Source organism: Scyliorhinus torazame, chromosome 1 (genome assembly GCF_047496885.1).
Source record: "Scyliorhinus torazame isolate Kashiwa2021f chromosome 1, sScyTor2.1, whole genome shotgun sequence".
In the NCBI taxonomy this organism is placed as follows: Eukaryota; Metazoa; Chordata; class Chondrichthyes; order Carcharhiniformes; family Scyliorhinidae; genus Scyliorhinus; species Scyliorhinus torazame.
The window spans coordinates 137,776,889-137,787,604 of record NC_092707.1 but is presented as its reverse complement, the minus strand read 5'-3'; the positions used below and the strand labels follow the sequence as shown (position 1 = coordinate 137,787,604).

The window sequence follows — 10,716 nt, the reverse complement described above, 5'->3', positions numbered from 1 at the left end:
CAGAAAAAGTTAAAGAGAGATTTAACATAAGGGTTTATTGATTGAGTAAATAGGAAGAAAGTCTATACACCAGCTGACAGCAGGATCAATTCTTTTACAAGCGTATCTTCACACTTTTTCGCTTTGGGGAATCATGGGGAAGTGGTGATGGGATTCCCGAATTGATCATCAGCCCATTGAACCAGATAACCAGAGAAAACAAAGGTAATTAGCAGAAAAGAGAGAAGATGTAGAGATTTTCTTTTGTGCTCAGTGAGTTTTTAAAAATTAAATTCCGAGTACCCAATTCTTTTTTCCAATTAAGGGGCAAATTAGCATGACCAATCCACCTTGCACATCTTTATGGGTTGAGACTCACGCAGGCATGGGGAGAATGTGCAAACTCCACACGGACAGTGACCCGGGGCCAGGATTGAACCGAGGTCCTTGACGCCGTGAGGCAGCAGTGCGAACCACTGCGCCATCGTGCTGCCCTTGTGCTCAGTGAGATTTGATCATGAATGCAAATTTCCTGAAAGCCTGCAGAAGGAGATTCAATGGTAACATTCAAAAGGGAACTGAATATATGCTGGAAGGTGGGAAAACATTGTAGGGCTATAGGGGGAAGAAAACAGCAGAGGGCATTTAATTAGAGAGAGCCTTCAAAGGGCAACAGTGCACATGGGCTGGGCCGAATGACTTTTTCATATGCGGAATGGTTGAGTGGAAACTAAAGAGTAAGGGGGAAGAGGGCTGAATGCACAGAAGGTGTTTACCTGCAAAAGGGCCAAGAAAGGTCAATGGCCAAGTCACGGGCTGGTTTAGCTCACTGGGCTAAATCGCTGGCTTTTAAAGCAGACCAAGGCAGGCCAGCAGCACGGTTCAATTCCCATACCAGCCTCCCTGAACAGGCGCTGGAATGTGGCAACTAGGGGCTTTTCACAATAACTTCATTGAAGCCTACTCGTGACAATAAGCAATTTTCATTTCATTTCATTTCATTTCACCTTGGGTTGTTTACTCAGTGTCTGGGCCTGATTTTAACTCAGTCTAAAATGAATGTGTTTCAAATGAATAAACATCAGAGCCATTCTAAAGAGTGCTGAGAACCAATTTCAATGACAAACAAGATACTTAAACTTTGCGTGTTCAAATGTGAAGCTCTTTACTGTGCTAATAAAATACATTGTGGGTTGTTTTCCGCTTCGTTGTGTCACATCTCGATTTTATCAGGGTGCAAGTGTTTATTTGAGGTGATTTCTTTTTTTAATACTGGTTTTCCTGGAGTTTCTTTCAGATTGTGCGGTGAGAGTCCAGTTCGGTACTTAAGACGCTGGGAGTGTGGCACCGTGAACAAACACAGCTGGAGGAACAGCTGGTGCATTCTGAGCCAGTGACTCGGCGAGTCATCTTCTTCGCAAATTTCATTATCATCTCTTCCATTTCTCGTATTTTCATCTCCATCTGCTGCAGTTTCTTCATGATCTTTTCTTGGATGGCAAGCCCTCTGCGAAAGCGTTTGATTTCTTTCCTCTTTTTCTCACTTTTCAAGTGTTTTTTATTGGGGGTGGATCCCATTTTCAAAATGCACGCATATTTCTCCCACATTTTCTGCAAAAGACACATCAATAGTTAACAGGGAGTGGCCTACAGACCACATAAGGAATTTGTCTAGTAGGCCACAAAGAAATCCATTCAAAGACCATATGCTCTCTCCTGGCTGAAGCAAGTGTTCCATCAGTAGGATGCTTCTGTCGTACAACTCAAGCTGATGATGGGCAGAACCAATATAATTGGCTCCCCAGTGGCTCATTAGGAAAGTGCTATAGTGTAGTGTTAAAAGCCGTACAGCGTAGAAATTCCAAATTGAAACCTCTTTTCCAGGCTGATCTCACTGAGGGCAATAATTCGACCCACCACAATCAGTCTTAGTGGCTCAGGAAAAGAAAGCAGCCAAGGTGGCACACAGTCCTGATGGCTACTCAAAACCCCCTTGGTTGAAAGGTGGGCATCAAGGGGAAAAATAGGCTTGCCTCCCCACCCCACCCTTCCACCCCCCATCACCCCACCCTGTAAACTGGCATCACCAACCAGCACCTTCACTCTCCCCCCCCCCCCCTCCCCCCACACACACACAAAGATTGAATAGCTTGAAGGTTGTGATAAAGCTCACATTGGAAGGATGATCATTTGGGCCAGATGCTAATTCATGTGGAGCGAGCTATACCCCAGCAACAACCAGCACATTCAGGAGTGGAGGAGAGAACATTGACAAAAAAAATAGACAAGCAAGAGGAATTTATGTAGCCTGTTGTTATCAGACTTTTCTCCACATTACTAGATATTTGGAAGACTTGTGACTAAATTACATAGAAATACATACAACATCCATCCCAGAAACTGGCCATTTGACCCAAATGATCCAGGCCAGTGTTTACACCACATACAAAACTCCTCCCACCCTTCTTCATTTCACCTTATCAGTAAATCACTTTCTATTCTTTCACACTCTTGTGTTCATCTAGTTTTCTCTTAAATGCATCTGAGCTATTCCAGGCGGAACATTTTTCTTAAACCGAACACAATTAGTTCTTCCCCTGTTTTAAGCATAAAGTCAGATCATATCATAATAATAGTTTTGTTTATGTTCTCTGTGTTGTTTGACAGAAACAAAAAAAAGACCATTCCCCCAATGTTTAGACAGAACAACAGGTGAACATCTGGCCACATTTCTGTGCTCAGTGACAGTGGAGATTTTTTTAGCCTTTGGTTTAAATTTCTCGGTGATCAATCAAGATTTTGTATTTCCAAGCATTTTGCATACAAAATATCTGAAATTCCAAATTTTCATCGATTTAATATATAAACCAAGTAAACCTGTCACATTCTTGTTCTAGCCCCCTGCCCCTCCCCCTCGCCAGTGATGGCAGAAAGGTGTATTGCAACACAGCAAGTTTACATGGGCAGTTTCTATTATAGATTTGAATGTTGGAATTTTTAACATTATAACAATAAGGACATAGGAAGGCTTTAAAATGGGGGCTAAATAATGTCTGTACACCTTTTAATGTCACTTCACGAGAAGACCATACATGACTGTGACTCCATTAATGCAACAACAAGTGTGTCATCTGAATAAATGTAGGTATATATAACATAGGAACATAAGAACGAGGAGCAGGAATAGGCCATCTGGCCCTTCGAGCCTGCTCTGCCATTCAATGAGATCATGGCCGATCTTTTGTGGACTCAGCTCCACTTTCCAGCCCGAACACCATAACCCTTTATTCCTTTATTCTTCAAAAAACTATCTATCTTTATCTTGAAAACATTTAATGAAGGAGCCTCAACTACTTCACTGGGCAGGGAATTCCATAGATTCACAACCCTTTGGGTGAAGAGGTTCCTCCTAAACTCAGTCCTAAATCTACTTTCCCTTATTTTGAGGCTATGCCCCCTAGTTCTGCTTTCACCCGCCAGTGGAAACAACCTGCCCGCATCTATCCTATCTATTCCCTTCATAATCTTTTATGTTTCTATAAGATCCTCCCGTATCCTTCTAAATTCCAACGAATACAGTCCCAGTCTACTCAACCTCTCCTCGTAATCCAACCTCCTCAACTCTGGGATTAACCTAGTGAATCTCCTCTGCACGCCCTCCAGCGCCAGTACGTCCTTTCTCAGGTAAGGAGACCAAAACTGAACACAATACTCCAGGTGTGGCCTCACTAACACCTTATACAGTTGCATCCCTCTGGCAATGAAGGACAAAACTCCATTCGCCTTCTTTTTTTTTAGGAAGCATTTTATTGAGGCATTTATAATTTTAACATTTTAACATATTAAAATTCTAAATAACAGAACAGTCCGACACACGCAACAACCCCACAGTAACATGTCCAGCTTCCCCCTGCCCTAACTCCTAGCTACCCATATATTAGATTCCCTGCCCTTATTCTCCACTTCCATGCCTCCCCCCCCACCCTCCATTTCCCCCCTCCCCCCACCCTTCTGCTGACGGTCAGTTTTCCTTAAAGTCGACGAACGACTGCCACCTCCGAGCGAACCCCTGCAATGAACACCTTAAGGCGAACTTGATCGTCTCCAGCCTGAGAAACCCCGCCATGTCACTGACCCACACCCCTGACTTTGGAGGCTCCGCGTTCCTCCATCCCAGCAAAATCCGTCTCCGGGCCACAAGGGAGGCAAAGGCCAAAACGTCAACTGTTCTCCCCCCTGGGCTCCCCGACCTTCCGACACTCCAAATATTGCCACCTCTGGACTCGGAGTCACCCTCCCTTCCAGGACCTCTGACATGACATCTGCAATCCCTGCCAAAATCCCCTCAGCTCAGGACACGCCCAAAACATATGTACATGATTCACCGGACTTCCCCCGCACCTCCCACACCTGTCCTCCACCTCCTCAAAAAACCTACTCATCCGGGCCACAGTCATATGAGCCCTGTGGACCACTTTGAACTGGATTAGGCTAAGCCTGGCACACAACGAGCATGCATTGATTCTTTTCAGGGCCTTCTCCCAAAGCCCAACTTCTAACTCCCCCTCCCCCCAACTCGTCCTCCCACTTCCTCTTCACCTCCCCGATTGGGACCCCTTCCCACTCCATCAGTTCCTTATATATTTCTGAGAACCGCCCCTTCCCAACCCCTGTTTTTGACATCACCTTATGCTGTAGTCCCCTTAGAGGGAGGCGAGGGAAGCTTGGAGCTTGCCTCCGGACAAAGACCCGTACCTGCAGGTACCGGAATCCGTTCCCACCCGGTAACTCAAACTCCTCCTCTAGCTCCTCCAGGCTCGGGAAACCCTCCTCAATGAAACGGTCTCCAAATCTCTCAATCCCTGCCCGCTGCCACCTCCTAAAGCCCCCATCCCGCCTCCCGGAGCGAACCGGTGATTGTCACAGATCAGTGACCACACCGACCCCCCTTCCAGTTCTCATGTGTTGCTTCCATTGCCCCCACACTCTCAGGACTGCCACTACTACTTGGCTTGTGGAGTACCGAACCGGCGAGAACGGCAGAGGTGCCGTTAACAGAGCCTCTAGACTCGTGCCCTTACACAATGCCGCCTCTACCCGCTCCCACACCGACCCCTCCCCCACTACCCACTTTCTAACCATCAAAATATTAGCAGTCCAGTAGTAATTAATAAAGTTCGGAAGGGTCAAGCCCCCCTCCCCGCGCTCAAGAAGGACCTTCTTCACCCTCAGGGCTTTCCCGGCCCATATAAAACCCGAGATCACCGTGTTCATTTTCCTAAAAAATGCCTTTGGGATAAAGATTGAGCGACAATGAAGCGCAAACAGCAATCTCGGGAGGACTGTCATCTTCACAGTACCCTCCCCGCCAATGACAGCGGGAGCACGTCCCACCTGCGGAAGTCGTCTTTCGTTAGCTCAATCACCCTGCCCAAATTTAGTTTATGCAGCTGACACCAGTCTCTTGCCACCTGAATCCCCAGATACCTGAAACTCCCTCCCACCACTTTGAACGGCATCTCCCTCAATCTCCTCTCCTGCCCTCTTGCCTGGATCTCAAAGACCTCGCTCTTGCTCATGTTTAGTTTGTAACCTGAGAACCGGCCAAATTCCTCCAGTATTCCCAGAATTTCGATCAAAGGCCTTCTCTGCATCCATGGCCACCACCACCTCGATCGACCTCGCGCCCTCCGCAGGCATCATTATCACATTCAGGAGCCGTCTAATATTGGATGTCAGGTGTCTTCCCTTCACAAATCCTGTCTGGTGCTCTCCTATTACATCCAGGACACAGTCCTCTCTGCGCATGGCCAAGATCTTTGCCAGTAATTTAGCATCCACAGTCAACAGGGAGATGGTCTATGTGACACAGCTCTCCGGATCCTTATCCCACTTCAAAATAAGGGGGATCGATGCCTGCGATAACGTTGAGGGGAGCACTCCCAGCTCCTTGGGCTCATTAAAAGCCTTTACCAGGTGCGGCCCGAGTAATCCAGAGAACTTTTTATAAAACTCAATCGGGTACCAATCAGGTCCCGGGGCCTTACCCGATTGCATCGCCCCCAACCCGTCTATAACCTCCCCAAGCCCAACTGGGGCTCCCAATCCCTCCACCAACTCCTCATCTATCCTCTGGAACTCCAGCCCCCCCAGGAATCGCTTCATAGCCTCCTCCCCGGTTGGGGGTTCCGATTTGTACAATCTACTGTAAAACTCCCGAAACACATCATTCACCCCCGCCGGATCCAAAACCACCTTCCCCCCTGTATCTCTCACTTTCCCAATCTCTCTCGCCGCCTCCTGTTTCCTCAGCTGGTGCGCCAACATCCTGCTGGCGTTTTCTCCATATTCGTACACCACCCTCTTCACCCTCCTCAGCTGTCCCTCCACCTTACGTGTGGACAGGAGCCCAAATTCAAGATGCAGTCTCTGAAGCTCCTTCAGAAGCCCGTCATCCGGAGACTTCACATACCTCCTGTCCACCTGTAAAATTTCACCTACCAGCCTGTCCAACTCCGCCCACTCAGTCTTCTCCTTATGTACCCGAATTGAGATGAGTTCCCCCCTAACAACCACTTTCAGTGCCTCCCCCCCCCCCACCTGCCGAAACCTCACCTGTGTCATTGATCTTTATATATCCCTGAATGGCCCCCCTCCCCTGCTCGTGCACCTCCTCCTCCGCCAACAGCCCCACATCCAACCTCCATTGCGGCCGCTGGGCCTTTCCTTTGTTGACTTGCATGTCTACCCAGTGTGGGGCGTGGTCTGACACCACAATTGCTGAATATTCAGCATTCACCACCTCATCCAGCAGCGTTTCGTCCAACACAAAGAAGTCTATCCGGGAATATACCTTATGTACATGGGAGTAGAATGAAAACTCCTTACTCCTTGGCCTCCCAAATCTTCATGGATTCCCCCCCCCCCCCATGTGCTCCATAAACCCCCGCAGCTCCTTTGCCATAGCTGATACCTTCCCAGGCCTGGAACTCGACCGATCCAGCTTCGGATCCAGGACCGTGTTGAAATCTCCCCCATAATCAGTCGATATGAATCCAGGTCTGGGATCTTCCCCAGCACCCGTCTGTCAAACTCAACATCATCCCAGTTTAGGGCAAATATATTTACCAATACCACGGCCATTCCCTCCAACTTCCCACTACCAATAGCATATCTACCCCCCGGGTCCGCCTCTACCTTCCCCACCTCGAATGCCATCCATTCGCCTTCTTAATCACCTGTTGCACCTGTAAACCAACTTTTTGCGACTCATGCACTAGGACACCCAGGTCCCTCTGCACAGTAGCATGTTTTATCATTTAAATAATAATCCCTTTTGCTGTTATTCCTTCCAAAGTGGATAACCTCACATTTGTCAACATTGTATTCCATCTGCCAGACCCTAGCCCATTCACTTAACCTATCCAAATCCCTCTGCAGACTTCCAGTATGCTCTGTACTTTTTGCTTTTCCTCTCATCTTAGTGTCGTCGGCAAACTTGGACACATTGCACTTGGTCCCCAACTCCAAATCATCTATGTAAATTGTGAACAATTGTGGGCCCAATACTGATCCCTGAGGGGCACCACTAGCTACTGATTGCCAACCAGAGAAACACCCATTAATCCCCACTCTTTGCTTTCTATTAATTAACCAATCCTCTATCCATGCTACTACTTTACCCTTAACACCATGCATCTTTATCTTTGCAGCAACCTTTTGTGTGGCACCTTGTCAAAAGCTTTCTGGAAATCCAGATATACCACATCCATTGGCTCCCCGTTGTCTACCGCACTGGTAATGTCCTCAAAATGTTCCACTAAATTAATTAGGCACAACCTGCCCTTTATGAACCCATGCTGCGCTGTCCAATGGAACAATTTCCATCCAGATGCCTCGCTATTTCTTCCTTGATGATAGATTCCAGCATCTTCCCTACTACCGAAGTTAAGCTAACTGGCCTATAATTACCCGCTTTCTGCCTACCTCCTTTTTTACACATTGGTGGCACGTTTGCTAATTTCTAAATAACATTTTAAATAAATAAATGCTACATATAAAAAGTCTTACCTGAAATACCATTACTCAATGTTTGTAATATTTAACTGTCTACTTAACAAAGCTGTTTGCTAAATATAATGCATGCTTCTGTAATTATGTAACTAACCATTAACATAGTCTGGATCCTATGTTTCTTAATAAAGTTAATGAAGAAACATATCAAGACAATTAAGCAAGCAACCAGGAAGGCTCGGGCTAGGAAATTATCAAGGATATAGCTTAAATCAGTTTCCTGTGTTATGTGCGGTGCACACCAGGACTTGGAGGATGTGCTAGTGAAGTCATTGGGGATGGTTTCTGTCCGAACCCTTTGCCAGGCTCGGCATCCAGTAGTTTCACAGTGGTCAGGATGAGCATTCCGTCTGGAGGAGAAAAACTCGGAAAGCAGTGCGGCCATTGAAACCTGGAGGAACGGTAAACAGCAACTGTATGTGCTGCATGAGTAAGATCCTACCACTGACCAAGAAAACTCTGGCAATCACAATACAAGCAGTAGTGAATTATGAGGTAACAAGTGCTATTTGTGATGCTCCATCAGTATATTGTATTCCCTACCTCTCATCAATACTAAAGTCTCATTGGATCCTCTTCCACCCCACCCTCATTTTCAATGGACCTTTGTGACATAAGAATTATACAAATTGAAGATTATGTCATGGCCAATAGTATGACTCTAATAACCCCACAATCCTAGCCAGCCACCCACTTTGCCTCACACAGTAAGGGTTGTGCCTGTATCAAAATGATCCACCCATACCAGGGGATCCCAGGGTGGAATCATTCAGGTAAATCTCCTCTGCATCCTCTCAAAGACCCTCAGATCTTTCCTAAAGTTTGCTAACCAGAACAGGAGGCAATATTCTAGTTTTGGGCCAACCAGAGCTTTATAAAGATTCAGAATGAAGCCCAAGATCCCAGATGCTTTGCTAAGTACTTTCCCAATATGCCCATACACCGTCAAAGATGAGCTCTGTCTCTGCACAGTCTTCAAAATTGTGCCATTGAATCGAAAATGCTTCTTCCCGTCTCTTCTGCAAAATCGCATCACCTCACACTTCTCTGTATTTATTATATTCCATTAAATCTCTACTTTAGCCAATTTTAACAATTTATTTTACAGTAAAACCGAAATGAATGGAATCCCAGGGGATCCGCTCACAAATTCGAGTTAATCAGAGCTTTATGATAGCTGAGGAGGCCCTGTTCCCACATCAACGTGTCTCTACCAAATGCCTGCAAACAAAGTTTATGTCAAAAGCAACAGGTTCAAATGCCAAGTGAAAGCACAGTAAAGCAGTAAATGTGCGGAAAAGTCTTGATTGATTTGTTCACATCTTACCTTGTAAAAGGCAGGAGCTTTGCATTAAAAATGTCGGGTGTCGGTCAACACGGTGGCTCAGAGGTTAGCACTGCTGCCTCACAATGCTGAGGACCTGGGTACGATCCCGGCCCCCGGGTCACTGTCCGAGTGGAGTTTGAACATTCTCCCCGTGTCTGTGTGGGTTTCACCCACAACTAAAAAAGATGTGCGGGGTAGGTGAATTGGCCACGCTAAATTGCCCCTTAACTGGAAAAAATGAATTGGGTACTCTAAATATAAATTAAAAAAAAAAAAAAATGTTGGGTGATAGTAATGGAAAAACTCTGAAACTTGTTCTGCTTAGCGTGCTGTCTTTGGACATGTGCAATACAGCCCATCATGTCGTCACTGCAGTCAAACATGTTTTCGGTGTCTTAGTGCTGCAGTGTGAAAGCCCAGAGCATCTCTAAGGCCTTTTATGGCTTCAGCTGGTGAAACAGGGTGGGTGAGTGGGCATTCATTTGAATCTTCAGGGTCACTGGCCTCTTCGGGCACCTCAGTTGAAGAACTTACTGCATCTACAATAGGTAGCCATTCTCATCCTCTCCCTTGCTGGAGAGAATGCCTGCTTGTTGAACTGATCTAAGGTTTTCGCCTTGAGCTTCATAACGGTGGACAAAGTCGATGGTGGAATCTCCCACTCCTTAGCGATGTCTGTTTCCCACCAATCAACTTCACCCTCTCTCTAAACACTAAAACTTTTAATTTCTCACAGGTTTTGCACATCCTTTCACAGGGAGACCCCAATGTCAAATGATAACTATCCCAGCAACCTATCTTTTCTGAGGGCCACGGAGAATCCAGCACGAATTTTAAGGATACAAAGAAATAACATTTATTTACAATAGTATATATATACAACAGCAGCAGCAACTTCGCTTGCTGCTCACTTCTTCCTGCTGGTTCCAAACTGGCCAGCTTTATTTATACAGGGAGTATGCTAATGATTTCTCCGCCCCCCTCATTGGGGAAGCTCATTCTCCCACAGGATTGTGGGATTGTCATTAGTCCCCAGCCAATGGTAAGCAGGCAGGTTATAACATCCCTCCCCCCCCAAAGTCCAAGGAATCTACCGAAGACCCTGGCGAAGGAGGGCGTCGGACTCGTTTTGCCGCAGACCAGACACCATTTGCACGAGGCGCTGGATCGGGCTGCATGTAACGAGACGGAGACCGGCGCTTCCGTGATGAACAGCGTAACGGTTGTACATCCACGGCCCATGGACTCGAGGATTCCCCCTCTGATGCATCCTGTGTCTCCATCTCGGAGTCAGAGTCTGCTGCCTCCGTCACCTCGCCGTCTCTATCTCCGCGCGG

The 10,716-nt window shown here is 46.6% G+C and overlaps 1 long non-coding RNA gene across 1 annotated transcript; it reads right to left on the bottom strand.

The window, feature by feature from the left end:
- Window positions 1–1,119: 1,119 nt before the first annotated feature.
- LOC140429715 (uncharacterized) lies at window positions 1,120–8,477 on the bottom strand. The gene is made up of 2 exons (XR_011949176.1): window positions 8,147–8,477; window positions 1,120–1,590 (listed from the first exon to the last, which is right to left on the bottom strand). It is a non-coding gene; the product is annotated as an uncharacterized lncRNA (long non-coding RNA).
- Window positions 8,478–10,716: the final 2,239 nt, after the last annotated feature.